Raw genomic sequence first — 12,083 nt, 5'->3', positions numbered from 1 at the left:
AAAGCACCCAGCTGATCTCCCTGTGCTATGCAGCTGCTTCCCACTAGCTATCTATATTACATTTGGTAGTGTATATATGTCCATGCCACTCTCTCACTTTGTCCCAGCTTACCCTTCCCCCTCCCCGTGTCCTCAAGTCCATTCTCTATGTCTATATCTTTATTCCTGTCCTGCCCCTAGGTTTTTCAGAACCTTTTTTTTTTTTTCTTAGATTCCATATAGATGTGTTAGCACACGGTTTTTGTTTTTCTCTTTGTGACTTACTTCCCTCTGTATGACAGTCTCTAGGTCCATCGACCTCACTACAAATAACTCAATTTCGTTTCTTTTTATGGCTGAGTAATATTCCATTGTATATATCTGCCACATCTTCTTTATCCATTCATCTGTCGATGGACATTTAGGTTGCTTCTGTGTCCTGGCTATTGTAAATAGAGCTGCAATGAACATTGTGGTACATGACTCTTTGAATTATGGTTTTCTCAGGGTATATGACCAGTAGTGGGATTGCTGGGTTGTATGGTAGTTCTATTCTTAGTTTTTAAGTAACCTCCATACTGTTCTCCATAGTGGTTGTATCAATTTACATTCCCACCAACAGTGCAAGAGGGTTCCCTTTTCTCCACACCCTCTCCAGCATTTATTGTTTGTAGATTTTTTGATGATGGCCATTCTGACTGCTGTGAGGTGATACCTCACTGTAGTTCTGATTTGCATTTCTCTAATAATTAGTGATGTTGAGCATCCTTTCATGTGTTTGTTGGCAATCTGTATATCTTCTTTGGAGAAATGTCTATTTAGGTCTTCTGCCCATTTTTGGATTGGGTTGTTTGTTTTTTGATATTGAGATGCATGAGCTGCTTGTATATTTTGGAGATTAATCCTTTGTCAGTTGCTTCGTTTGTAAATATTTTTTCCCATTCTGAGGGTTATCTGTTTGTCTTGTTTATGGTTTCCTTTGCTGTGCAAAAGCTTTTAAGTTTCATTAGGTCCTATTTGTTTATTTTTGCTTTTATTCCCATTTCTCTAGGAGGTGGGTCAAAAAGGATCTTGCTGTGATTTATGTCATGGAGTGTTCTGCCTATGTTTTCCACTAGAGTTTTATAGTGGTTTGCCTTACATTTAGGTCTTTAATCCATTTTGAGTTTATTTTTGTGTATGGTGTTAGGGAGTGTTCTAATTTCATTCTATTACATTTAGCTGTTCAGTTTTCCCAGCACCACTTATTGAAGAGGCTGTCTTTTCTCCATTGTATACCCTTGCCTCCTTTATCAAAGATAAGGTGACCATATGTGCATGGGTTTATCTCTGGGCTTTCTATCCTGTTCCATTGATCTATATTTCTGTTTTTGTGCCATTACCATACTGTCTTGATTACTGTAGCTTTGTAGTATAGTCTGAAGGGAGGGAGCCTGATTCCTCCAGCTGCGTTTTTCTTTCTCAAGATTGCTTTGGCTCTTCGGGGTCTTTTGTGTTTCCACACAAATTGTGAAATTTTTTCTTTTAGTTCTGTGAAAAATGCCATTGGTAGTTTGATAGGGGTTGCCTTGAATCTGTAGATGGCTTTTGGTAGTATAGTTATTTTCACAATGTTGATTCTTCCAATCCAAGAACAAGGTATATCTCTCCATCTGTTTGTATCATCTTTAATTTCTTTCATCAGTGTCTTATAGTTTCTACATACAGGTCTTTTGTCTCCTTAGGTAGGTTTATTCCTAGGTATTTTATTATTTTTGTTGCAATGGTAAATGGGAGTGTTTCCTTAATTTCTCTTTCAGATTTTTCATCATTAGTGTATAGGAATGTAAGAGATTTCTGTGCATTAATTTGGTATCCTGCTACTTTACCAAATTCATTGATTAGCTCTAGTAGTTTTCTGGTAGCATCTTTAGGATTCTCTATGTATAGTATCATGTCATTTGCAAACAGTGACAGTTTTACTTCTTCTTTTCCTGTTGGATTCCTTTTATTTCTTTTTCTTCTCTGATTGCTGTGGCTAAAACTTCCAAAACTATGTTGAATAATAGTGGTGAGAGTGGAAAACCTTGTCTTGTTCCTTATCTTAGTGGAAATGGTTTCAGTTTTTCACCATTGAGAACGATGCTGGCTGTGGGTTTGTCATATATGGCCTTTATTATGTTGAGGTAGGTTCCCTCTATGCCTACTTTCTGGAGGGTTTTTATCATAAATGGGTGTTGAATTTTGTCGAAAGCTTTTTCTGCATCTATTGAGATGATCATATGGTATTTCTCCTTCAATTTGTTAGTATGGTGTATCACATTGATTGATTTGCATATATTGAAGAATCCTTGCATTCCTGGGATAAACCCCACTTGATCATTGTGTATGATCCTTTTAATGGGCTGTTGGATTCTGTTTGCTAGTATTTTGTTGAGGAGTTTTGCATCTATGTTCATCAGTGATATTGGCCTGTAGTTTTCCTTTTTTGTGGCATCGTTGTCTGGTTTTGGTATCAGGGTGATGGTGGCCTCATAGAATAAGTTTGGGAGTGTTCCTCCCTCTGCTATATTTTGGAAGAGTTTGAGAAGGATGGGTGTTAGGTCTTCTCTAAATGTTTGATAGAATTCGCCTGTGAAGCCGTTTGGTCCTGGGCTTTTGTTTGTTGGAAGATTTTTAATCACAGCCTCAATTTCAGTGCTTGTGATTGGTCTGTTTATATTTTCTGTTTCTTCCTGGTTCAATCTTGGATGGTTGTGCTTTTCTAAGAATTTGTCCATTTCTTCCAGTTTGTCCATTTTATTGGCATATAGTTGCTTGTAGTAATCTCTCAGGATCCTTTGTGTTTCTGCAGTGTCAGTTGTTACTTCTCCTTTTTCATTTCTAATTCTATTGATTTGAGTCTTCTCCCTTTTTTCCTTGATGTGTCTGGCTAATGGTTTATCAATTTTGTTTATCTTCTCAAAGAACCAGCTTTTAGTTTTATTGATCTTTGCTATCATTTCCTTCATTTCTTTTTCATTTATTTCTGATCTGATCTTTATGATTTCTTTCCTTCTGCTAACTTTGGGGTTTTGTTGTTCTTCTTTCTCTAATTGCTTTAAGTGTAAGGTTAGGTTGTTTATTTGAGATGTTTCTTGTTTCTTGAGGTAGCGTTGTGTTGCTATAAACTTCCATCTTAGAACTGCTTTTGCTGCATCCTGTAGGTTTTGGGTCATCGTGTTTTTATTGTCATTTGTTTCTAGGTATTTTTTGATTTCCTCTTTGATTTCTTAAGTGATCTCTTGTTTATTTAGTAGTGTATTGTTTAGCCTGAATGTCTTTGTATTTTTTACGGATGTTTTCCTGTAATTGATATCTAGTGTCACAGCGTTGTGGTCGGAAAAGATACTTGATACGATTTCAATTTTCTTAAATTTACCAAGGCTTGATTTGTGACCCAAGATATGATCTATCCTGGTGAATGTTCCATGAGCATTTGAGAGGAAAGTGTAATCTGCTGTTTTTGGATGGAATGTCCTATAAATATCAATTAAGTCCATCTTGTTTAATGTATCATTTAAAGCTTCTGTTTCCTTATTTATTTTCATTTTGGATGATCTGTCCATTGGTGAAAGTGGGGTGTTAAAGTCCCCTAGTATGATTGTGTTACTGTCGATTTCCCCTTTTATGGCTGTTAGCATTTGCCTTATGTATTGAAGTGCTCCTATGTTGGGTGCATAAATATTTACAGTTGTTATATCTTCTTCTTGGATTGATCCCTTGATCATTATTATGTAGTGTCCTTCTTTGTCTCTTGTAGTAGTCTTTATTTTAAAGTCTATTTTGCCTGATAAGAGAATGGCTACTCCAGCTTTCTTTTGATTTCCATTTGCATGGAATATCTTTTTCCATCCCCTCACTTTCAGTCTGTATGTGTCCCTAGGTCTGAAGTGGGTCTTTTGTAGGCAGCATATATATGGGTCTTGTTTTTGTATCCATTCATCCAGTCTATGTCTTTTGGTTGGAGCATTTAATCCATTTACATTTAAGGTAGTAATCGATATGTATGTTCCTATTACCATTTTCTTAATTGTTTTGGGTCTGTTATTGTAAGTCTTTTCCTTCTCTTGTGTTTCCTGCCTAGAGAAGTTCCTTTAGCATTTGTTATAGAGCTGGTTTGGTGGTGCTGAATTCTCTTAGCTTTTGCTTGTCTGTAAAGGTTTTAATTTCTCCGTCAAATCTGAATGAGATCCTTGCTGGGTAAAGTAATCTTGGTTGTAGGTTTTTCCCTTTCATCACTTTAAATATGTCCTGCCACTCCCTTTTGGCTTGCAGAGTTTCTGCTAAAAGATCACCTGTTAATCTTATGGGGATTCCCTTGTTATTTGTTGCTTTTCCCTTGCTGCTTTCAATATTTTTTCTTTGTATTTAATTTTTGATAGTTTCATTATTATGTGTCTTGGCCTGTTTCTCCTTGGATTTATCCTGTATGGGACTCTCTGTGCTTTCTGGACTTGAATGATTATTTCCTTACCCATATTAGAGAAGTTTTCAACTATAATCTCTTCAAATATTTTCTCAGTCCCTTTTTTTTTCTCTTCTCCTGAGACCCCTATAATTCGAATGTTGGTGCGTTTAATGTTGTCCCAGAGGTCTCTGTGATTGTCCTCAATTCTTTTCATTCTTTTTTCTTTATTCTGCTCTGTGGTAGTTATTTCCACTGTTTTATGTTCCAGGTCACTTATGCATTCTTCTGCCTCAGTTATTCTGCTACTGATTCCTTCTAGAGAATTTTAAATTTCATTTATTGTGTTATTCATCATTGTTTATTTGCTCTTTAGTTCTTCTAGGTCCTTGTTAAATGTTCTTTTATTTTCTCCATTCTATTTCCAAGATTTTGGATCATCTTTACTATCATTACTCTGAATTCTTTTTCAGGTAGACTGCCTATTTCCTCTTCAGTTTTTTGGTCTGGTGGGTTTTTACCTTGCTCCTTCATGTACTGTGTGTTTCTCTGTCTTTTCAGTTTGCTTAGCTTACTGTGCTTGGGGTCTCCGTTTTGCAGGCTGCAGGTTCATAGTCCCGTTGTTTTTGGTGTCTGCGCCCAGTAGGTAAGGTTGGTTCAGTGGGTTGTGTATGCTTCCTGGTGGAGGGGACTGGTGCCTGTGTTCTGGTGGATGAGGCTGGATCTTGTCTTTCTGGTGGGCAGGACCACGTCCGGTGGTGTGTTGTAGGGTGTCTGTGAACTTATGATTTTAGGCAGCCTCTCTACTAATGAATGTGTTTGTGTTCCTGTCTTGCTAGTTGTTTGGCATAGAGTGTCCAGCACTGTACCTTGCTGGTCGTTGAGTGGAGCTGGGTCTTAGCGTTGATATGGCGATCTCTGGGAGAAGTTTCACTGCTTGATATTACGTGGGGCCTGTAGGTCTCTGGGGGACCAATGTCCTGAACTCGGCTCTCCCACCTCAGAGGCTCAGCCCTGACACCTGGCCAGAGCACCAAGACCCTATCAGCCACACGGCTCAGAAGAAAAAGGAGAAAAAGAAAGAAACAAAGAAAAAATAAATAAATAAAATAAAGTTATTAAAATAGAAAAACTTATTAAATATTTAAAAGTAATATAAAAAAGAGAGCTTAAGAAAGAAGAGACCAACCAAACCAAAAAACAAATCCTCCAATGATAACAAGTGCTAAAGACTATACTAAAAAACAAACAAACAAACAAAAACAGACATCAGAACCCTAGGACACATGGCAAAAGAAAGCTATACAGATGGTATCACACAATGAAGCATACACATACACACTCACAAAAAGAGAAAAAGGAAAAAATATATATATAAAAAAAATAAAACAAGGAAGAGAGCAACCAAATCAGTAAACAGATCTACCAATGATAATAAGCTCTAAACACTAAACTAAGGTAAACATAAAACCAGAAACAAATTAGATGCAGAAAGCAAACCCCAAGTCTACAGTTGCTCCCAAAGTCCACCGCCTCAATTTTGGGAGGATTCGTTGTCTATTCAGGTATTCCAGAGATGCAGGGTACATCAAGTTGATTGTGGAGATTTAATCCGCTGCTCCTGAGGCTCCTGGGAGAAATTTCCCTTTCTCTTCTTTGTTCGCTCAGCTCCTGGGGTTCAGCTTTGGATTGGCCCCACCTCTGCGTGTAGTTAGCCTGAGGGCATCTTTTGGGAAGTCTGAGGTCTCCTGCCAGCGTTCAGTAGGTGTTCTATAAGAGTTGTTCCACATGTAGATGTAGTTTTGATTTATTTGTGGGGAGGAAGGTGATCTCCAAGTCTTACTCCTTCACCATCTTGAAGGTGCCCCAGCTTCAGTCTACTTGAAAGCAGTGGCCTATAACATCTCAGTGATGGCAGCAAGAGAAGAATCCTCTGAACTCTCCTCTCTGAAAAGGAGGACACCATGCCATGTGTCAGTGCAGCATACGGGGAAATCCATGGGCGGCATCAAAGTGTCCTTTGTGACTCAGGGGTCTGCCTTTCAAGCCAAACAGCCGTCATGCACAGCACCATGCTCTTCTGAAAATTCCTGCATCCAGGCTTCAAATGCAGAGCTCCATCAGAAGGCTTCTGAGTGTTCCCAAAATCCTGCCTGGCTTCAGCGCCAATGACCTCTCCAGAAGTGGGAAGTACCGGGAGCCGACCTCTCCATAAGGGGGGTGCACTGGGGTCGACCACTCCAGAAAGTTGCACGCAGGGCTCTGTATGTCTTTTGTAACCTGTCTGGGGGCTACCTGAAGGATTTATGCAGGGCATGCATCTTTTTTTTTTTCTAACTCAGAGCTGAGCCAGAAAGGCTGCAGGCATTGCTTGAAAGTACTACAAGCCAAACTAACAACCTGCAGATACCTGGGGCAAAAGATTACCAATAAAACACACAATAGGCCATGTAAGGCCCAGGAGAAAAAGCTAGGGAGAGGTTCTTTGGGAAATTAGGGCATTGAATAGCCCCATGTATACAGGAGAATCTAGAAAGCCATGAAAATGCCCAAGGCAAGATGCTTATGCTCAGAGAAGACCTGCAAAAACCCTCAGCTTTCACCTTAAGCTAATTTCTAGGCTTGAAATGTTGAAGGAGTGCCCCTACACAGAGCCTGTCTGCTAAGACTAGGAGGGTTTGGGTTTTGGGGGTTTTTTTTGTTTTTGTGTCTTATTTGTTTAGCTATTGGTGTTCAAGGAAATCTATGTCAAAATACTAGCTAAACACAAGCTGAGGAACTCAGACTTCAGTGACCATGCACAACAAGGAGAAAAGTCTTTGCAAATATAGTTTGGGAAATTCACTAAACAGATGGAGTACAATAGCCTTCAACAATACAGAAAGCAGCAAACCCTGGAGAAAGTGGAAAATATGATTTCCAGAGTTACCACCTTATAATATTTAGATGTGTAGTTTTCAACAAAGAATTAAAAAGCATACGTAGAGACAGGAAAATACGAACCCATTAAAAGGAACAAAGTAAGTTGACAGAAACCATTTCCGATAAAAGTCCAGACACCAGACTTAGCAAAGTTTTTTTTTTTTTTAAATAAATTTATTTATTTATTTTTAGCTGTGTTGGGTCTTTGTTTCTGTGTGAGGGCTTTCTCTAGTTGCGGCAAGCGGGGGCCACTCTTCATTGCGGTGTGCAGGCCTCTCGCTATCGCGGCCTCTCTTGTTGCGGAGCACAGGCTCCAGACGCGCAGGCTCAGTAGTTGTGGCTCATGGGCCCAGTTGCTCCACGGCATGTGGCATCTTCCCAGACTAGGGCTCGAACCCGTGTCCCCTGCATTGGCAGGCAGATTCTCAACCACTGTGCCGCCAGGGAAGCCCCCAAAGATTTTAAAACAATTATCTTAAGTATGTTCAAAGAGTTAAAGGAAACAGGGACAAAGAACTACAGGAAATCAAGAAAAAGGTATATAGACAAAATCAGAATATCAATAAAGAGAAATTATACAATGAAACCAAAGAAATTCTGGAGCTCAAAAATACAATAACTGAAGTGAAATATTCACTAAGATATTCAACAGCAGATTTGGAGAATGTGGAACGCAAGAATCAGCTAACTCAGAGATTGGACAATTGAAATTATCTAGTCTGAGGAACAGAAAGAAAAGAATGAAGAAAGTGAACAGAGCCTAAGGGACCTATAGGGCACCATCAAGTGGGTCATCATGTACATTAAGGGAGTCCCAGAAAGAGAAGAAGAATAGAAAGAGGCAAAATAATATTTAAATAAAAAAGTTCACCAAATCCCCAAATTTAATGAGAGATATAAGTCTATAAATCCAAGAAGTTCAACAAACTTTTAAATAGGATAAACTCAAAGAGACCCCCACACCAAGACATTATAAGCAAACTGTCAAAAGTCAAAGACAAAAAGAATCTTGAAAGCAGCAAGAGAGAAGCAACTTGTCACATATAAGCGATCCTTGATAGGAATAATAGCCAATTTCTCACTAGAAACCATGGAAGCCAGAAGGCATGAGATGACATATTTAAAGTGCTGGAAGAAAAAACTTGTCAAACAAGAATTGTATATATGGCAAAACTGTCCTTCAAAAATGGGGGAGAAATGAAGACATTTCCAGATGAGTGAGTTCATTACCACTAGACCTTCCATATAAGAAATGCTAAAATAGTCCTTCAGGTTGAAATGAAACTCAAAGCTGTATGAAGAAATAAAGATTTTCAGTAGAGATAAATGGATGGGCAAATATAAAAGCCAGTGTTACTGTAGTTTTAGTTTACAACTACACTTCTTATTTTTTACAGAATTTGAAAGATTAAATGAATGAAAAATAATTACAAATCTATGTTATTGAGCATACAGTGCATAAAGGTGTAATTTGTGACAACAGAGACATACAGGGAGGGACAATGGAGCTGTTTAGCAACCAAGTTTTTGTGTGCTATTGAAATTAAGTTGGTATCCATTCAAGCTAGACTGTAATAAATTTAGGTATAAATGTCATTCTCATGATAACCACAAAGAAAATATCTAAAACACATATACAAGAGGAAATGAGAAAGGAATCAAAACAATTCATTCCAAAAAAAATCAATTAAACACGAAAGTAGTAATGAAAAAAATGAAGGTCAAAAAAAGGTATAGGACATACAGAAAACAGCAAAAGGGCAGAATTTCTTCCTTATCAGTAATTACCTTAAGTGTAAATTGATTAAACTCTATTCAAAAGACAGATTGGCAGAATGGATTAATACAAACATGATCCAATTATATGCTGTCTACAAGAGACTCACTTTAGATCCAAAGACACAAATAGAGTAAAATGGAAGGATAGAAAAAGTTATTCCATGCAAATAGTAACCAAAAGAGAGCTGGGATGGCTATACTAATATTGGACAAAATAGACTTCAAGTCAGAAACTATTACAAGAGATAGAAAAAGACATTATGTATTGATAAAAGAGTCAGTTTATCACCATATGTGTACTAATCAATGAAGCCCCAAAATGTATGATGCAAACATTGACCAAATGAAGAAAAAAATAGACCATTCTACAACAATAGATGAACACTTGAGTGTCACTCTCAATAATGAATAGAACATCTAGATAGAAGATCAATAAGGAAACAGAAGTCTTGACCCACACAATAAACCAACTAATCCTAACAGATACATATAGAATATTCTACCCAACAACAACAAATATACAGTCTTCTCAAGTAAACGTGGAACATTCTTCAGGATAGAACATATGTTAAGCCATATAACATATCTAAATAAATTTTTTAAAAATTAAAATCATGCAAAGTATCTTTTCCAGGTGCACTGGAATGAAGCTAGAAATCAATAACAGAAAGAAACGGGAAACTTACAAATATGTGGAAATTAAACAAGACACTCTAAACAACCAATGAATCAAAGAAGAAATAAGGGGAATTAGAAAACACTTAGATGAATGAAAAAAAAACAAAAACAAAAACCACAACATACCAAATCTTATAAGATGCAGCAAAGGCAGCGCTCAAAGGGAAATATACAGCTGTGAATACCTACATTAAAAAAGAAGAAAGATGCCCAGTCAATAACCTAACTTGACAATGACGATCTAGAAATAGAAGGGAAAAACTAAACCCAAAGCCAGCAGAAGGAAATTTGGAATGGAAATAAACAAAATAGAGAATAGAAAAACAATAGAATCAATGAAACTAAAAGTTAGTTCTTTGAAAAGGTCAGCAAAGTTGACAAACATTTAGCTAGACTAAGAAAGAAAAAAAGCAAGAAGACGAAAATAACTAAAAGCAGAAATGAAAGTGAGGACATTACTACTGACCTTACAGAAATAAAAAGGATTATAAGAGAATATTATGAATATTTGTATGCCAAAAAATTAGGTAACCTAGATGAAATGGACAAATTTCTAGAAACACATATGTTACATAACCTGACTCAAAAAGAAATAGAAAATTTCAACAGACCTGTAACAAGTTAAGAGATTGGACCAGTAATCAAAAACCTCCAAACAAAACAGATACATGGATAAAGAAGATATGGTATATATACACAATGGACTATTACTTAGCCATAAAAAGAATGAAATAATGCCATTTGCAGCAACATGGATGGACCTAGAGATAATCATATTAAGTGAAGTAAGTCAGACAGAGAAAGACAAATATCATATGATATCACTTACATGTGGAATCTAAAAAAATGATACCCTTGACAGAGTTGTCAAGTCCACTCAATGGGAAAAGAAAAGCTTCTTTAACAAATGGTGCTGGATTTCCACATGTAAAAGAATGAAGTTGGATCCCCTTCCTCAAACCATATACAAAAATTAACTCCCAAGTGGACCCACAACCTGAAATAAGAGCTAAAACCATAAAACTCTTAGAAGAAAACAGGGATAAATCTTCATGACCCTTTATTTAGCACCGTATTCTTAGATATGACACTAAAGGCATGTGGAACAAGAAGAAATAGGTAAGTTGAACTTCATCAAAATTAAACACTTTTGTGTATCAAAGGACATTATCAAAGTGAAAGACAACATGAGAGAATATTTGCAATCATTTATCTGGTAAGGGTTTAATATCCAGAATATATACAGAACTCCTTACTTAACAACCAAAGACAAACATTGCAAGTAAAAAATGAACAAAGGGCTTGAATAGACATTTCTTCAAAGAAGATATACACATGTCCAACAAACACATGAAAAGATGCTCAACATCGTTAGTCATAAGGGAAATGCAAATCAAAACCACAAGGAGGTCAGGTACTACTTCACACCTACTAGAATGATAATAATTTTAAAAATAGAAAATAAGTGTTGGTGAGGATGTGGAGAAATTGAAACCCTCGTATATTGCTGGTGGGAATATAAAATGGTGCAGCTGCTGTGGAGAATGATTTGGTGGTTCCTCAAAAAGCTAAACACAGAATTGCCATATGATCCAGCAATTCCACTACAGAAGAATTGAAAACAGAGTCAGACGTATACTTGTACACCAGTGATCATTGCAGCATTATTCTCAGTAGCCAAAATGTAGAAACAATTCAAGTGTCCATCAACAGATGGATAAACAAAATGTGGTATATATTTACAGTGGACTATTATTCAGCCATAAAAAGGAATGAAGTTCTGCTACATGCTACAACATGGATTAACTTTGAAAATATTATGCTAAGTGAAATAAGTGGAACACAAAAGGATAAATACTGTTTGATTCTACTTATATAAAATATCTAGAATAAGCAAATTCATAGAAAGATTAGAGGTTAATAGGGACTGAGGGGAGAAGAGAATAAGGAGTTATTGCTTAATTGTTACAGAGTCTGTCTTTGGGATAATGGATATGTTTTGGAAGTAGTGGTGATGGTTGCAAAATATTATGAATGTACTTAATACAACTGAATTGTACACTTAAAATGGTTAAAATGGCAAAATTTATCTTTGTGTGTATATATGTGTGTGTTTATACATATACACACGTTATCACAATTTAGAAACTTTAAAAAATTTTTAAATTTTGTTTCTTCCTTTAACAACACTATCATGATAGAGACACACAGGGCATCCAAATTTCCTCCTAACAGTAGAGTTTACTGATCACATTAAATCTTTGTATACTGACAGTTAGATTACTGACTCCCCTTCTCA

General features: G+C 36.7%; 1 protein-coding gene across 15 annotated transcripts in view; it reads left to right on the top strand.

Annotated features, from left to right (window-relative positions):
• The window catches only part of OSBPL8 (oxysterol binding protein like 8), a 197,144-nt gene that overhangs the window by 177,354 nt on the left and 7,707 nt on the right, over positions 1–12,083 (top strand). The gene's annotated exons all lie outside the window — the stretch shown is intronic.

The sequence above is a fragment of the Balaenoptera borealis genome (genome assembly GCF_965194805.1).
Source record: "Balaenoptera borealis genome assembly, chromosome: 13".
Classification (NCBI taxonomy): Eukaryota; Metazoa; Chordata; class Mammalia; order Artiodactyla; family Balaenopteridae; genus Balaenoptera; species Balaenoptera borealis.
The sequence above is the reverse complement of the archived record's forward strand: the minus strand, read 5'-3'. Positions and strand labels throughout refer to the sequence as shown.